The sequence below is a fragment of the Camelus bactrianus genome, chromosome 13 (assembly GCF_048773025.1).
Source record: "Camelus bactrianus isolate YW-2024 breed Bactrian camel chromosome 13, ASM4877302v1, whole genome shotgun sequence".
Lineage (NCBI taxonomy): Eukaryota > Metazoa > Chordata > Mammalia > Artiodactyla > Camelidae > Camelus > Camelus bactrianus.
Window position 1 is genome coordinate 13,451,034 of NC_133551.1, and position 18,581 is coordinate 13,469,614.

At 43.0% G+C, this 18,581-nt stretch overlaps 1 long non-coding RNA gene across 2 annotated transcripts in view; it reads left to right on the forward strand.

Moving 5' to 3' along the window:
* Positions 1–6,156: 6,156 nt before the first annotated feature.
* Positions 6,157–18,581, forward strand: part of LOC123619263 (uncharacterized) — a 43,524-nt gene continuing 31,099 nt past the window's right edge. For both annotated transcript variants that reach the window (XR_006727816.2, XR_012511135.1), the window contains exon 1: positions 6,157–6,246. This is a non-coding gene — a long non-coding RNA (uncharacterized LOC123619263). The remainder of the gene's footprint in view (positions 6,247–18,581) is intronic.

Consider the following 18,581-nt stretch of genomic DNA (forward strand, 5'->3'; position numbering starts at 1 on the left):
AAGTAAAATTATTATTATTATAATCATTATCATTATAACAACAGCAATAAATAGATGACTTTTCATAGCTAGAGAGCAGCAGAACCAAGAAAGAGGAATTTGTGTCCGTCCGCCAGAGGCAGGTCCAGGTTCAGACACAATTAAGGTGGGCAAGTATTTTGAAAACAAAACAGAAGTACAAATACAAAATTAGAAAGTAAATGTTTATTTAGAATGATTAAAAAACCACAACATAATATTTTTTATTATGACATACATTGATGCTGCTTCTTTTTATACACTCCTTTGGCCGTACTCTAATCAAACTTCCAGCCCTGGGGTTTGACCCCATATCCACCTGTCAGGACCAGAGTTATGGTAACCAGCCAGCCTGGCGCAGTTAGAAACAAAGCCACTAAGACCGTGATGAGAATTGGCCTCCACTTAAGCCACGTGCAAGTTTGGAAAGCCCTGAAATATTCGTTTACGGCCTCACCTACACCCGCCCTTAAAAGGCAGTCAGGTATGAGCACATTTTAAAACTGAAAACAAGTTTTTGTTTGAAGAGTCATTGAACAGTCCTCGAGATAATCAGAAAGCCCCTGGTGCTGGGGTGACGGCGGGGAGAGGCCATCTTTTGCAGATCTGCCTAACTCCTCAGTTGGTGTCAACCAACAGTTTCTCCTTAATACCATTCACTATGTGTATCTCTAAATACGTACATGGTATGCAGACAGCGTGTCAACCGTATTTGGCGAGAGAATGAATGAAAGGGTGGTGAGACAGAGTTTCACACTGAGAAACGTCATCCAATCACCCAGGGTGGTTGTGCGGAAGCACCCATTCCTGTGGTCCAGGGAGGGAATACTGAGGATTCCCCGACAGACAGCTGCTGGGAAGGGCTCCCCGACCATTACCCAAGTAGCCAGACAAGTTATACAGGGGACAGAAGCCGAGGTGGGTAATGGCAACAGTCAGTAAATGAGCAGGGGTTTCTAGGACTTGTATGCAATTCTCTTAACTATACCGTAGAAAAATTCTTCCTTTCATAGCCTAGGAGAAGGAGTGTTTGCTAAGTGGCCAGATATTTCTGTTGATTTCATTGTAAATTTCTTGATCTTATGAGAGGGGATGCTCTGGCTCACGTTCTGTGCCCCCCTTTTACTTTCTGGCTTTCATAGCTGTTTGTCAATCGGGGACATTTTTCATTAGCCCTGAAGAGTTGGTCATGTTGCTAACAGCCCTGGATACAGCCTCTTCTTCACTATCCAAAATAGAAGAAGGCATTCTGGAAGCAGTGGAGACAGAGGAGCGCTCTCTTTCCTTTCTCACCGTTGGTACTCACTACAGCCATGCACTTTGGAGTCTCAGCATCAGCCCAGTTCTCTAGTGTTCGCACATGTACAGCATCTCCTGCTGACTTTGGTAATCACTTCCCAAATTACTCCACATGGAACCAGATTGGTCCCAATGCTTCTATAGTTCATTCATTGAGTTTTTGGTCTTACATCTCTCCTTTTTTCCAGCCATGTAACTGTAGTTCTTCTGAGGCTCAGGACACCACTTTATGCCACGCAGTGGTCTCTTTCCATAGAGCTTAGTTACTAAGCCTGCTCCATACCAAGACTTTTTGATCGTGGCTACCCTTTAGTGCACTTTTAATTCTTCTCCGGTATAAATTTCCTGTAATATGATATTTGTGTGGGAGCCCAACCATAGGGTTGATACGCTCTGACCTTCGGGGTTCAAATCATTTGTGAAATCTGCTGCCTGGCCTTTTCACTTTCAGTTTTCCGTCATTACTTCCTTCCGTTATTTAGCTTCATTCACATCTGTGTTTGCTTATTGGGCACCCAAATATGTCACATTTCAATGGCAAAAAAAAAAAAAAATACACAGACACACTATCATCTTCCTTTCTGAATTATCATGGGATATGATCCCTAAACAGACCTCAGAGTAGTCGGCAGAAAATGGTTATAAAAACAGAACAGTCAAGTATGGAGGAAACTCAATAAACTTCTGAATAAACTAGGCTGGTCTGAGCACAAGGAGAGAAAGGGCATTATTAAGATCTTTCTTTTTCTTTGGTGCATTTTCCATGCAGTGTTTTTATCACTTATCCCTGTAATCTTTGCTAGACAACATTTAGTAGCCCTCAGTTCTCAGATTCTAAAGCACTTTGCAGAGCCTTAAAACTCTCTTCAAACTTTATAGTTATGGGTCCATATCTGTCTTACTCCCTAAAATCTGTGCACTTCACAAAGAAGACAAACAGGTTGCTCTTTTTTTTTTTCTTTTTTCACTGTTGTAAGCAGTTCTAGAAAGATAGCAGGTCCTCAGTGCGTATTTGTTGAAGGTATAATGAATGAATCTCACTTTATTCTTTTCATTAGTCGTTAATCTGCAACATGGACCATTTCTGTTGCACTTATTCTTTGTCCTAGCTAGTTTTCTCTTCTTTTACTCTTAGACTTGCAGTGCTTTCTGACTTCCACTTCAGTCTTGTCTTCTGCACTCTTTTCCTCTGTGTTTGGCTTTGAACTTCTGAGGCACTGGGTTCTATTTTCCTCCCACTACGGTCTGCCTGTCTGCAACTTTCAAACAGCTTGTTTTCCATAGTGAAGATGGATCTGGGTTTTTGGGGGTCTGGGATAGAATTAGGGGTGTCATTTTGAAAAAAAAAATTCAAAATTAGAATGCATAATTGTAGATGGGCTCCTGGGAACAGGACGTTGGCCTCTGCCTGCTGAACACTCTTCTGTCAGTTTCCCATAGACCAGGTCGATGATATTGTCTAACCAAGACACCAAGAATAATCCTGAAAGCAAAACACATTTAATTTAAAAAGATCATTTAACAGAATAATGAGATAAAAATTGTGTATAGGAAAGAAGGGTTGTGATGATAGACAAGCAGAAGTAGGATAAGAGGATAAATTTGAGAGTCAAGAATTTGGGCGCTAACATCAGTATGGCTCATGAAAACCATCTATAGTGTGGTTGTTAATAGCTTTTGACTTATTAAGGCTTGGGTTTTATTCTTTAGCTGTGTGACCTCAGGTAGATTACTTAACCTCTCTGTGCCACTGTTTATTTGTTAAATACTTACTACACAGGGTCTCTGTAATGTTTAGATTGGAAGCTGCATGATAAAGTATTTAGTAGAGTGCTCAATTAACAGCAGTTGTTATAGTTATGGTTTGTTTGGCCCAGAAGAAAAGGCTTTGTTCCAGAATTGCAGAGGGAAAAAGCAGTATTAACTAAACCAGCTCCCAGTTTCCTCGGCGTTATCTTACCTTCCACACTATCCAACCACTACCATCAGCCAGGAAGAGGTGAAACCAGAAGGATTTCTAGCCCTTGAGGGCCCCATTTCAATGACTGTTTTGAGATGCTTGCATTCAGGAGCTGACTGTTGTCCCTGGTCAGTTCAAATGAGTCACAGCAGATCCGCTGGAAATGAAACATTGGCAGCATGTGGCAAGTCTCGCTCAAAGCAGCATCACCAAAATGATGAGGGTTCACACTGCCCAAGCCATGATGAGCTTGCTCCGGGGGCCTTTCCACTATTGGACACTTGGTTATTGATGCTCTGACTGTAAAGCTCAAGGAGGAGGCCTGGTCTGGTCCTGTGCTTCCTCCGGGGGCAACTGCCGAAGCTGGAGAGGCCCATTTTTCTAAGGCAGTTTGCCTCCAAGCTGTAGACCATATCATGACTGTAAAATGATAAACACTGATGATTACCACCCCATATTTGCATCTAGCTTCATAAAGCAGAATGCACTCTGTGTAGCAAATCCAGCACCCTTGTTTATTATTTCTTTGTGCAGCATAAAACAGAGATCTGAGCAAATAATCTTCCCCTAATGTTTAATATTTAGGCTAGGCTCTGTTTTTTTGCTTTTAGACATGTTCAAAATGTTCAAAAGGCCTGCTAAACACTATTTCTTGTTCTTGAAATACAATATTTTGAACTCTATTATTTCCACCTTCATCTGCCCCCCAAGTAATCTCATAGTGTGCAGTAATTTAAAAGAAATACTGTTCCTAGGTGGCTTTCTTGTTCTAACTTAAGACCAAATTCTGGGCTATTGTAAAGTTTTAAAAAGCCACCCCAGAAATCTGAATACTTAGCTGTATTCAGTGCATCGATTTTGTAACATTTTTTTCAAATACTAAACCTTAGGTAGCCCATCCCATCCATTTCTCTAAACATTGGCTCAACAACTCAAAAGGTTATTTTAAATGGCCAAGATGAAGCATGATTATATGAAACATTTCTCCCTATTTTGCTCAAACCCTGGAGGCTGGTTTGTTCCGACTCAGCTCCAGAAAATCAGTCTCAAGATCAAAACAGGCATGGATGTCGTCCAGGTAAAGATCTCACCCTGAGAGGGACAGTGTGTACTCAGGCTGGCCCAGAATTCTCTGACCTGTCCACGAGAAGTTTTGGTGTTGAATTTCTGATGTGGTCCTAGGATCCTCTAGATCTCTTATGTGTTGGTCCATGGTAAGCCTAGAAAGGACTTCTACAAATGGGAATGGAATTTCTAAGCCTACTCCACACCTACTGTACAACTGAACTCAGCAGGTCGTGGCAACAGACCGACGATAACTCATCTCCTCGTTAATTATTACCATCACTTCAGGAGGACAGATTTCTTGCAGATTTCCTTTCAAGTTCCCATTTCCTTTACCTCTTCCATCCGTGTTACCCTCTATGAATCTTAAATTACAGCATGTCCTCAAAAATGTGTCTGTCTTCAATGTTTATCTGCTTTTAATATATAACATTGAAAATTAAACGGAGCTGTTGATATCATTTATCTGATGATCATAAAACGAAAGGGATAAAAGGAAGTGGAGCTTTGGCCAGACATGATACAGGATGAAGCGTTGTTAAGTTGCCCTTGGTTTTCGAGGGTGGGACTCCTTTTTCACACTGGGTAGAAGAAGCTATCTTTAACATGCATGGCCAGCCACCAAGGCAAGGCATGACGGATGCCGTTTAAATGGAGATTGTGTCTCCGCAAGAGCCAGTAAACTTTTTTTGGAAAGAAGTGTTCATCGAGGACTTAGCGTCAACTTTGTATGTAAATGTATACTAAAAATAAACCATGCATTATGGATGATAGGTACATGGCTCTGTCTCAAGGATTTTGCAGACTAGTTGGAAAGCAAGCCCCTTACCTACAAAACATTTCATCCAAACGTCCATTTCCATTTCCAACCAATGTGTTGTGTTGCTTTTTTTTTCCCTACAAGAGCCTCCAGACTAACTGTCGGGGTGACAGACACTCTGCCTTATCACTAGCTCCATGTAGACCAACATATGGAAAAGCAAAAAAAGGATCTGCAGCCCAAACAGTGTGCTTCTGTTGCTTGTTTCGGAGTGTTCTGTTGGGCTGGTGCTCTAGCTGTCCCATTGATAATGTTTCTGGTCCTAAAAATGATGAAACCAAACACAAGTTAGAAAAGTATCCAAGAGGAACAAAGGAAAAATGTGGAAAATATCTGTTGTCTCAAATGATATGTTTTCACTGGATTTCATTGAAAATGTTTGTAGATCTACAATATTTGAAATGTATGGCTCTCCCTCGGAAAATTTAACTTTCAATATAGGCAAGTTCCTCACTAAAGGACTTTAGGGGTGTCGGTGGGTGATAAGTTAACACAAATTGAGTGTTTTTAAGAATATACTCCGAGCATTTTCAGTATTTGACACTATGGTGTCTATGCTATTTGGTGCTATAGATTCTCTTCTATGTTTTTTCTCTCTTTCTGCACATTGGTCTATGCTTCTCCTTTCAGGATGTAGATCAGTCCTTCCTATAGCCCTGGACCCAAACTAGGCAGCCCTAATCCTGAGCCATTCCAGCGTTTGGCGCTCTGTCCCGGGGTTCGGGCCATGTCCTATGTGTTCAGCAGAGGGCATCCAGGACAGACTCCACCCACAGAGAGCTCTTCAGAAAGCTGTAGAGGTTGACTGCCCTTATGAACATTTTAATTTGATCCTTTAAGATTCCATCCTGTAAGTGCAGCTGCCTGCTGTCTGCATTGCACTTTTCTAAGCACTGTTTAAGTAAATGAAGATTATTTCTTTGGCAAAGACGCACCGTAACACTGACGCACCACTGCCCCCCCGCTCCACCGCGCGCCTTGCCCTGTTGCCTGAGTACATTCGCACAGGCGAGAGAGGTTCTGAGCACAGATGACCGGCTTTTGAGAAATCCAAGGGGGGCCGAGATGACAGCCTCTAATACAGGTAGGCTTGGCAGAAAGGTATTAATTATCCATAATGACAAGCATTTCCATGTGCATGCTGTCCCCCTGCTGAGCCCGACCCTGTGACACTCTGACTCTACCCGTTGTGGGAATCTCTGAAAGGCGTCGTCCTTATGAACATTCTTTGAGTACTTGCAATGCGGGAAGGTTATGAGAGGTGCTGGGCACCAAAAGGAGAAAAGACAAATCTCTCAGCCTCTAGGGACTCATAGTCTAGAGGAGAAAGAATTGAATCAAAAGAGCTAAGATGCAAAGAACACTGTGTTCAGTGCCACTTCGATGGTGGGAATAATGCCTGGCACACCATGTTAGGGAAGGAAGTAGTCCTTGGTCTGGGAATGGGGCTCTACACAGATGTGAATGTCTTGGAACAGACCATGAAGTCCCGGTGGGCAAGGACCTGGGTCCAATGCAGTGGACCCTGGTGGGGCTAGATTTCAATAAGCTGAAAACAATCAGATTTTTAAGTAGTAGACTGTCTGCCAGTTGGAGTCGTATGCACTTTCTTGTGGAGGTCAGAAACAAGAACACAGAGGCGATCAGCCCTGTCTCGAAGCGTGTTAAGCTGAGCTGTGAGGGAGCCATGTATATGAGGCTGCTCAGGCCCTCGTTCACACAGGAAAGCCTTGATAGATAAGAAGAAACACTGAGGCTGCAGGCTCCTGCTTTGAACTGTGCAGATGTGAGATGTGCAAAGAATGTTACAAGCCCCCTGCTTTGACACAGATAAGAGAAACAGAGAGAAGATAGAGCCCTGGGTCAGAAGGCTGAGAGCAGGGAGAAAAGGCAGTGCTCCTACATTTCAACCAATGGAGGCTTCCAGCGCCCAGGGTCGGGGAGAGTTGGGGAGAGGAAGAATCCAGTAAGAACTGTAGTTTCAGAGAAGGGAGAGGATGCATCCTGGCACAGAGAAAACCAGGAACCTTGGGAATCCGCTGGCCTTCCAGGAGAATCATTTTTGGTTGGAGGCTTCATACGCAGAAAGAGAATGTAAATTATGAACTCTCTGAACCGCCAACAACATCTCCAGCCGTTTCCACTCTGGCTGCAGCCTAATATACGCGTAAGCCCGTGGTGCCTGGTTGACCTGTGGGTTCTTAATAAAATTTGATTGCGTTGAAATTGAGTTGCTAATCCCCCAGAAACTGACCCAGGGTTGACTCCACTCCTTCAGATTATACAAAAGGATTCAGTGTCCCCAGAATCGCACACGTTTCCAGGTGAACCCAGGGGCCAGGGCATGTTGGTGTTTTGTGTCCATTTTGGGCAGCTCATGCATTCTGGGAGATATAAATTCTTTAAGCTTTAAGTTTGTCTTCTAGCCCAAGTGTGATAGTGGAGTCTTTAGCAAAATTTTAACTTGTCATTAAAAATGCCTTTCGTATCAGAATTTTCAAGGGCACTGATAGCTGAACAAAAAGAAAAGGCAAGCATAGGAATTATTAAAATAAGCAATCATTCATTTGGAATACAAAAAGGAAATGCACCTCTTTCAGGGTGTTTCAAGAAATAAAAAAGTGCATTTTGCTGATGGATTGCTATTAAGGACACCTCTAAACCTATCAGCCATAAGAAGATTGCTTTGCCACTCTTTTTGTAAAGAGGGAAAATGAAATGAAGCTGGAAAATGTAAAACCTACAATGTGTTTTCAATTGTAGATCATGACACTTTCATCCCGAAATTTGGGAAAGATAAGTTTTAATTACAGTAATAAGAACCACATGGGCAATGATTGATGTGAGCCTGATGTGTCCTATTCCTTTATTAATCTTTTTAATTAGAGGCAAAAGAATGTTTTATCTGCCGGGAAGGAGATGAGCTGGGCCATGACGCTCGGCTGCACTTTGGGATGGAGAACCTGATTGCTCAACGAGGGTCCCTGTTAACCTGGGGCAGGAGGTGATGGACCCAAAGCTGGGAACATTTGTTTCCAGCTGGGAATGGCTTGCTTATATCTCTTGCTGCAAATCATCTGCATGAACAGTCTCTCTCTCTCTCTCTTTTTTTTTTTTTTTTTTTCTTTCTTTCTGTTGGATTGGTTTTCCTGGCATTGTTAAAACTGGAGAGTTAGGGGGAGAATTTAAATTGTTGCCACACCAGTGCTGGGCGTTTGCATCTGCCATGAAAGTAAGGAAGCAGAATAGCAACAGCCGACATCAGGGAGGCTGAGAAGGGAGCCCCGCTCTGCTAGGAGCATGTCAGGAAGTGGACTGAGGCCACGGAAGCAAAAACCATGAGGTCAGCACTAACTGAGACTGCCGGCTGATAACAGAACTGAGAAAACAGAAAGCAGAGTTGCAGGGAATAATGAAAACTAAGCAAGCCATCAACAGCTACAAAGCATGATATACTGTCCACTTGAACTTGAAAGGTTGCTAGAGGTCAGTTCTTTGGGCTCTAGGGTACAGAATCATGTATTCATCCAACAGATTCTTACTGAAGTCTTACTGTGCATCAGACTGTGCCAGTCCCTGGGGATGATGTTATTGGGATGATAACCCAGAAGAGTCATAATCTCATGAATAATGAAGTACATATGTAAATATGGAGACACCATAAAGAAATGACCTAGTTCCCTGGTGGTGGGGAGGTCAGGGTAGATAGAGTTGGACAGGGTAAGGAGCCCATGAACTGACTGTTGAAGATGAGGAGTTTTCCAGGTACGTTTGGAGAAAAGTTGTCTTGGTAGAAAGAATAGCCTCTCAAAGATACAGGGCTATGAATCAGCATTTCCTATTCAGAAAACTACACGTAGCTGGGTGTGGGTCTGGATTGGGGCACCATGAGGGTAGAGAGGCGGGTGGAAGCCAAGCTGAAAAGGGACCACGTCGCATGTGTGATGGGAATCCAGGGAGGGAGCTTAAATAAGAAGGTGTTAGAGGGTGGGGGTAAGAGCACAAGCCATAGCATCAGAGAGACCCTGTTTAATCGCTCCACCCATGTCGTGGCAGTATGAGTGACACAGGCGTGTGTCTGAGTCCTCATTCCATCCACCATGCACTCCAAGCCTCAGTGTTCCTGTCCATAAAGAGAGGATAATACCTCGGGGAGAGTTTCATTGAAGAGACAACAATGAGGTATGTAAGTGTCCAGCAGGTAGGAAATGCTCAATACGTGTTACTTTCAGTTGCTTGTATAATTCCTACTTTGACAGAGATTTGTTGCAAACAACTTCAATTTATAAAAGTTCATGCTATTTTTTTTCATAAGTCAGGGTGCTAGCCCCGTTCAGGGAAAAATCAACAGAGGTTCAATTCTAGATTTTCTAATGTGCTTAAGCAGTTTGCAAACAGCTAGCTTTTTCACAGCCTGCACATTACATGGACTGTAGTCAAAACAGTTCAGCTTGATAAATACTTAAAAGAAAAAGAAGGCTTGAGGAGAGGAGTAAATTGTTAGGAGCTGTACTAAGAGAAGAGTGTCCATAACTATGGATGATGACAATGTTGCAGCAAAGTGTGTTACAACTCAGTGTTGCAGCCCAGTGTTACAGCAACCTGGATCCTGGCGAGAGAGCAAGCAGCACTTGGAGAGTTGGAGAACTCAGGTTTATTATGCTGATGGGCCTAGAGGAGTTAACACTCCAAGCTCTGGACCCTGTCTGTAGGTTTACACAGGCTTTTATAGGCTGCCAGTCTAGACTTTGCAACATCATATGCAAATAAGGTGTAACAAAGTTGACTAATCAGGAATGAGCTTTTTAGAAATGGACCAATCAGGATTGATTGAAATGGACCAATCAGGAGTGAGCTCAGGGAACCAATAGAATCTTAGGGGTAAGCTTCACTTTCCTAGAAGCAAGCTGTTTTATAGAGGCAAAAAGCAAGATAATGCTGCCGGGCCAGGGAACCAGATGGTACTGGCAGGAAAGTAGTGACCCTGCCTGTGGGTCCTGCAAGTCTTTTCATGTGGTTTCCCACCTCAACAACATCTATTCCTATAGACATGACCCTGCTTCTTCCTCATCAAACCTAGCTTGGAACCATCTCGATAAGCCTTTCCTCACACAGGAGAGATGTACATAGTACAGGGTGAAGGTAGGAAGAAGAGCAGGCATAATGGGTTTGCTGAGACTGAAAGCAAGGTCAAGTCAGAGCAGAGGAAGGCTGAGCAATACTGGGGAGGAAGGAAAATCGCTCCTGTGTGGTGTGGAAGACTTCTGGGATGGAGGGACAGCCTTCCCCTGCCTCGCCCAGAGAAGGGAGTGAAGGACCAGGGTTCAGGACTGGAAGGTGGTTTGCTGGCCACGTCAGTGCACATGTCTCCTGACACTGTTTCTCTCATCCTCTCATCCTCCAACACTGGTGAGTTTCATTTCTTTTATGATCCAGTTCAAGTTCTTGGACCTTGATGAGATGGGACACAGAGCTAAAATAGACAAATTTTGGCTTTTCTTTTTCAAAATATTAAAGAGCTTTTAAGTCAGTGCTCCTGAACATGGCCCGCCCTTGGGTCTTCTTGCACTTGGCATGCTCCCCTGTCTATGCATGGGGGAGAGGACCCACCTAGGGTGTGTTCCAATCCTTTCAAATACATTATCACCCACAGCAAATGTCCAACTTTCTTGGCTCTCTTCATGTGTTTAATGACCTGGAGGAGTCAAACTGTGGAGCTCTGGGAGAAAAGGAAATACAAGAAGAGAAAAACCAGCACAGGCCGCCCCACAGGGAGAGGGAGCTATGCTTAAATAATCTTTTTCCAGATAATACATGATCAGGTTCTTCATAGTCCACTATTGTCTTTAGTGGGAGCTGTTGTCAACACACTCCCAAGAGCTAGCAAGCCTCCTTTTCTTTTTCTTTTTCTTTCTTTTTTTTTTTTTTTTTTTTTGAGGGGACATACAGGATATTTTGCTGAAATTAGGAAGCTCAGAATAAGAATGTGGACCAGTGTTATGCACTGCCTCCCAGGGGCATCAGCAATGACATTCACAAGAAGTGCTTGTTCTAAAACCAGTGACATTATGCAGTAAGTGACATTCATGATAGCAGCCACCAGCTTACTTGTGCTTTGGGGTGCCTGATGCTCCCCCACTCTACTGCCTTATCAACCTTCTTGGCATACCCCTTCTTGGGTTTCTTAATTGAGCAAGCCAACCTCTTATCTCCACACACACACAGAGTTTTACTTGCTGGCTCTTGGAGGTGTGTTACTATGCCCTTTGGAGTAAGGAGGATTCTAAGATGGCATTCAGCAGAAACTTGATTTAACCCAGCATGTCACATTAAACTGAGTAAGGTTTGTGGGACCTAGGATGGGAATTGCTGAATAGGTATTCTGATAACCTGATTCTTCATGCTTGAGTAAGAAAGGCTGCTGGAAGGGATGCTTTTGGAGTTTCTGAGGGGTACCCAAACCATACCACGTTGGTTATCATCTACTCATTCAGTGGGAAGCCCTCACCACTTCCCCACGACAGCTGTGGACATGCCTGTGACATACACATTTGTCAACTGCTTGCCTCTTCACCTTGTACTTCCATTTCTGCATTTCCTCCAAAGCTTGCTTCCCCCATTCTTCATCAGATGTTGAATATTTTCTTATTTTTCTGTGATTTAAGCTTTAATTCTAGACCATTTAGGTTCTTTTGAGTTTTAGCCAGCATAGAACTGCTCCAAGACTAACTTCATCTCTTAAAGATTACTGACTTGATGGAAAGTTGGAAGCCTAAAGGGAACTGTAGAAAATGTTTTGACTTGTATTTTTCCAACTATCTTAGTTCTGCCAACTGAAGATCAGTGGGAAGAAAGAGAAAAGCAAATCCCTGGTTAATTTAATCCCAACAAATTTATCCATCCCAGGATCTCATTAATTAATAAATCATGTTATTCAACAAACTTGTTGAGCACTTACTATAGACTAAGTAACATGTAGGAAGTCAGGAATACAAAAATTGCTGAGATAAAGTCCATCGTTGATGAACAGATTTTGGTTGAGGTTTTTGGATTGACATTTTTTAACAATCAGGGGATTCTGACATCAGTGGTCTGAGGACAAAATTTTATGAAATGCTGGTTAGCAGTGATTTAATTTTCTAAAACCTAAGTTTATTTTCAAAGTAGATACAAGTAGAGAATGTTAAGTGCCCTGTAATTTAGTCCTGTCTGCAACATAGATCTTGAGCCTGGTCAGTGAAGGTTTGGGTAAACAGAGAACAATGTTGACAATATCTCAATTGATATTAATGGCCCCAACTGAACATCTATTCGTGGTAAGAACTGTCCAGTTTAACTCTCCTGATGCCATGGATCTCTTCCTCTGTGTTACTCATAACTATCCTGTTGGTTTTCCAAAAATTTTTTTAAGTGTTGCTAACCCAGATGTTGAGGGGAGCAGAGGGAAAAGTGATGCTCGCATTTGCCTTAAGCACCTCAACATTACTGAAGGCAGCAGATCTGAGCAGTTTATATAACTCTCTTAGCTCATGAGAAGAAGCAGCTCTCTCCATTTGGTCTTGGCATTGGTTTCCAATGTTCTTTCCTCATGTCTACAATTAGAGCGTTGATTTAAGTCCTAACAAAGTACTTTAAAAAGTACAGGACACTCCGGATCTACTGAGGGCAAACAGAAGGCTCTGCTCTTCTTAGCTAGTGTCTCTTGGACTGGACGTGGAGAACCCCAGGTCGGGATTACAAACATCCCCCAAGCAAAACAGAGTCTGCATTTTCATATCTTGGGACAGTTGCTTGGCCAGGGCATCAGTTCAGCCCAATAACCTGCTCAGATAAAAATATAATGGTGGTAGTGTGTTCACGGGGTATTGTATTTGATGTGTTACTGCGGCACTCTACAATCACTTAAGTATGTATGATTAAGCAAAGCGCTTTGGCATTTGAGCACCTGACACTGAAGATTATGGCTTTTTGTAAAGGAACGACTCAAGGAGTCAGGCCTCTAATTCATGGAGCTGATATTCAGCCAGTATCCATCAGTTTATCTCTCCTGGCTGTTCATGACGGACGTCCGTTCTGATTGGCCGGGTGTTCGTCCTGATCAGTTGATGAGCCTTTACTGGGCTTTATGAGTTTTTGTTGCCACCCGGGTGACTTGTGGTTTAGTGAAGAGGTGCCTGTGAGCCTCACTCATTGTGAGTGAACGGGCCCAGCCGGCTCACTCTCATCAGGTCTGAAGCTGGCACTTATATTTTTTCAAATAGACTTCACAGAAGAATATGTTTCATAGATGTCCACAAAAAATAACAATTTTTGACGTTTTCAGATGTGTTTATCAGGAATGTGAAGAATCTGGTAAATTGCAGGTGAAATCAGGCAAACGCGAGCTGTTTATACACAAGCCCAAGCACACCATGGTTACGTCCCCCGTTCTCCCCATCAGACTTAGGTTTGTAAGGAGATTCTGCTGACCCACCCCTCGTTTAGAAACTGATTTCAACAACCTGCTGGGCTGGCACTAGGAATACAGTGACGAAGTCAGACACGGTCACAGTCATGTTACAGTATCTATACCTGTAACATTTTTCTGCCACTCCCCGCAGCATCACATGACTGCCACTGTGGCTCCCGCTGGTGCTGGCCTCTCTCACGACGCGTGTTTGCCAAACCCTCCACTACTGTTCTCACCCTCTCAAAAACAAACACTTAGTCCATCTGTGTGCTTCTCCGGACTGATCAAGCGATTACTATGTAATAGGCATTGTTTGAAACATTTTATATCCATCACTTAGCATAATCTACCCAGTAGTGCTGGGAGAGGGGTACTGCTACCAAACCCACCTTGCAGGTGGGTGAGCTTAGTCTCATAGGACTTAAATACCTTGATCAGGTTACAGAATTGACACAGATAAAGCTGCAACTCAAATTCAGGCAGTCTTAATTCAAAGCTGATAAACACATAATTATTACTCAAATTGAATCAACATTGAGGAAATAAGTTGTAAATATGAAGCAACTGAAGTTAGTGTATGCATGGTATGTGATTTCCTTTGTTTAACTGCTGAGAGTCTGGGTGAAAGTCACTGACTTTCCTGGTTAAAGGAGATCTTAGGGATCTCAGAGAGGAACCAAGAAGCAGTCCTTCAGCGCATCTCTGACTGAGGACCACTCCGCTAGAGGCCAACAGTGGGCTGTGTGCTGCACAGGGTTCTCCAGGGAAAGAACCAACAGGCTAGTTGTATATTATTTGAAGAGATTTATTATAGGAATTGGCTTACATGATTATGGAGGCTGAGAAGTCCCACAATTTGCTGTCTGCCAGCTAGAGAACCAGGGGAACCAGTGATGTAATGGGGCCCCAAGTTGGAAGGCCTGAGAATCCAGGGCTGGTGATGTAAATTCCGCTCTGAGTCTGAAAAATTCCAGAACCAGGAGGCCAATATCAAGGGCAGGAGAGGACAGTTGCCTCCCCTCAAGCAGAGAGAAGGAATTCACCTTCCTCTGTCTTTTTGTTCTATTCAGCCCCTCAGAGCATTAGATGGTTCTCCCCTGTCTCGGTGAGTGTGACCTTAGTCTACTGACTCAGTGCCAGCCTCTTCCAGACACACGCTCACGGACACATCCAGAAATAATGTTTTACCTGCTATATGGGCGTCCCTTAGCCCAGTCAAGATGACTCACAGAATTAACCACTTTGCTCCTGGAAATTCTCTCTGAAGACTGTTTTCCTCTTGAGGCACTGAGATACTCCATGCAGTGACTTTCATTCATCGGGCCCCTTCTCTCTTCTGGAGGGCTCCAGAGCAAGTCCACTCCACCTCACCAGGCCCTCTTTCATGAATGGCTCTGAATTTTCTCTCTTATAGTCCGTTTTCAGATCTGTCATGGATGCCTGTGGCCAAGTGTCCCACAGATGGGATTCACGTCACTTACCTTCACAGAGGTGTTTTCCTTTTTAATTATAATATAGCTAATATTTAAAAGCTGGGGGATTTTTAGATTATACTGTATAGCACAGGGAAATATATACAAGATCTCGTGGTAGCTCACAGTGAAAAAATGTGGCAATGAATATATGCATGCTCATGTGTAACTGAACAATTGTGCTCTACACTGGAACTTGACACATTGTAAAATTACTATAACTCAATAAAACATGTTTAAAAAATAAAAAAAATAAAAGTTGGGAGATTTTTGTGTAAAATGGTAGAACCCCATCTTCCCTGGATGAGGATGCTCTCTGAAGGGCTTTACCCACTGTCCAAGTAACCACGCTCCACTGGGCAGGGAGTCTCCTCCTCTCAAATCCCGCTCAGTGAGTCCGCATCCTGCTTACACTTTTATTTTTCTTAAGAAAAGAGTTAATATTTCTTGAACCCATTTTGCTGTCAAAGGATGGGTGGAGAAAGAAGAACCAAGTCAACATTTGCAAGAAAAATTGCAGCAAGACTAATTCCTCAAGGCAGTGAAAACTGTTCACCATCCCTGGCCTGCTCTGCTCACCTTTAGTTCATGCTAGTCTCCTAGAAGGCTTTTGAGTTCATGATCTGGGCTTTAACTTTGTTTTTCCTATAAGATGTTTGCCGAGCTTCTAACCATTGTTCTTACCCTCTCAGAAAGACTGCCGTCTGCGTGCTTCTCCAGATGAGTTTCAACCAGCACCCAAGGCATGGGCCTTTGACCTAGAATGTCAGTTTGGCCCTTCACCTTCAACGTGCCTTTTCTCTGTTTTCCCAATCATATCTTTTTTTTTTTTTTTTTTTTGGTCTCCTTACTAGATGTTAAGTGTAAGACCAAGAAGTGGCACTTATCCAGGTAAACTTTCTTTGAGGCTTATGGAAAAGTGATAAGGAGATGAATCTTCAAGATGTGACATGTGGCAAGGCCATGCCAGGGTCAGGTCTGAAAGCACAAAATGCAGAATGTCCCTGTTGGCTTTCTCAGCCAAGGTGTCAGGATGTCATGAACCAAATTGGAATCTCCATACAGCATCTTCAGGCATTGTATTTTTAGGAGAAAAAAAAATAGTGGTCTTTAATAACTATAACTGGGCAAGAGCTCATCTTTATGGCCCATTATATTGATAGGAAGAGCAACTAATGACCCCTCATTAAAATCTAAAGCTGCCAATTATTTTATTATTGTTATTTAATATCTATTGAATTCTAGCTGTAATTTTACCCAGTTGGGCCTCTGGATGTAATGTCTTAGTTGGTGTGGAATTAATTTAGGCTTCTTTATGGACGAATATCAACACGCTTTCTTCAGCCTGGGCAATCTTTCACTCCTTCCAATGCACACACATACTCACACACCCACCAGACAGACACAGATCTCTTTTTTCCTTGGTACACTTCATTTTCTCTATAATTTCTATAACAGAAAGAATGGAGGGAACTTGCTAGAAGAAGCCAGAGGAAACATGACTTTATTCGAATCAGTTGCTGAAATCAGATTCTTTTAGCTCTTTTACATCTACTAAAGGTATAGAATTTGTTTTCTAACTATGGTATTTTATTTAAAAGGAAGTCAAATTTTGTCCTCTCATTCCCTTAATTTTATTCCCATGGAGCAATGACTGATTGACATACTTCAGGGAAAAGAAACCAAGGCAGGACCGCCATGCCTTCCACCTGAAGAGACGAGCCAGCATGCCCATGGCACACTGCTGCTTTGGGTGGTGTAAGAAAGGTCTAGCTCATTTTGAGACTTTATCTGCAGAAGCAGCAGCCACGTTTTTATCTCAGCCCCTGCCCCAGGCAGCCATAATGTACTTTCTATCTCTGTATATTTTTCTCTTTCTGGCCATTTGACATAAATTGAATTATATATGTGTCTTCCAGTGCTGGCTTCTTTCACTAAGCCTAATTCTTTTGAGATTTGTCCCTGTCAGAGCATACAACAGTAATGTGTTCCTTTTTACCACCAAGTAGTATTTCATTGTATAAACATACCACATTTGGTTGATCCAGTCACCAGTTGATGGACAATTAGGTTGTTTCCCAAGTTTGAATATTGTGAGCAATGTGGCTAAAATCGTAAGTATTGTGCAAGTCTGGGTGGATGTGTACTTTCACTCCTCTTAGGTAAATGCCTGGGAGTGGAAACCCTGGGCCATGTGAGCTAGTGAATTATAATGGGGGAGGGAGGGAGCGAAGTCTTTGAATTCAGGCAGATTGCAATTTTAGGTACAATTCTTGCATGACACTGTGCTTCTCCATGACTCCTTAAGTTTTTTCATCCATAAAATGGAGATAGAGTAACTATTACATTGGTTTATTGTGAGATGAAAATGATGAACTAGAAGTTAAATTCCCAGTCTAGAGCCAGGCACGTGGAAGTTACCCAGTTATTTGCTAGCTATTGTTAATACAACATCATAATCAGGAAGGAAGAATTTAAGATTATAATTCTTCTAAAATTATCAGAGAAAAGAGTAACCATGTCTCAGGCCAGGCTTAACCATCTACTCCTTGTGGACATGGGCAGACACTTAACTTTTTTGAGCCTTCAGTTTCCTAATCTGTGTAATCCACCCTTCAGGGAGGCCTGAAGGATTTGGTGGGAGCATGTGGGTGAAAGACACTAGCACAGGTCCGGCCCGCTTTAGACGCTTAGTCAAGAGGGGCATCATAATTAAAATGGTGCCTAGTACTCACTGAACATCTTTAATATGCGAAGCCCTGTGAAGCTATTAGATGGGGTCTTCCCAATTCTCTGTGAGGCGAGACCCAGGCTGGCAGACTCCCCTTTTCATAGGTGAGAAAACCTTAGCTTTCAGAGACTGAGGAGGTAAGAGGCAGAGCAAGGACCAAGCTGTCTGCCTCCAAAACCACAGTCTTGACCATTTGGCTCTAACGTCCTGTGCTGTGCAACAAGAAATGAGCTCAACCCCCCGACTCCCAGGCTCTGTAGGGCAAATGTGCTCTGTGAAGGGTGATTTCTTAAATCAGGTTAAACCTAACCTCGCCCCTCCTCCCTATCTCCTTGTCCACTCAATAGAGTTGTTGGGAAATCCAATCTCAGTTAATCTTCTGGGGTCCCTCTCTGTCTGAGGATTGTGTAAGAATCCCGGAGTTTACACAACCAAGAACTTAAGAAACTGTGGAGGGTGGAGGAGTCTTTAACCCTCTTGCTTTCAGTGCATCGTGATCACTGCTGAAATGCACAATAATCGTGACAGTCCAAGACTACCACATCCTTTGCCCATGACGTCCACCTCTTCTATTCTCACAGCCTGGAGACCCACCCCCCATGACTTCCAAGGCCTCTGTACTTACTGTTCCTGTCCCATCTTCAATCTTCACACCTTGAGCAGGACAGAATCTCGTTTTCTTCTGTTTTCAAACAAACCCTCACAGAGTCTTAGTTTGGCAAAGACCTCTCAACTCTGGGAGGCTAAAACCACCAAATTCTACAGCC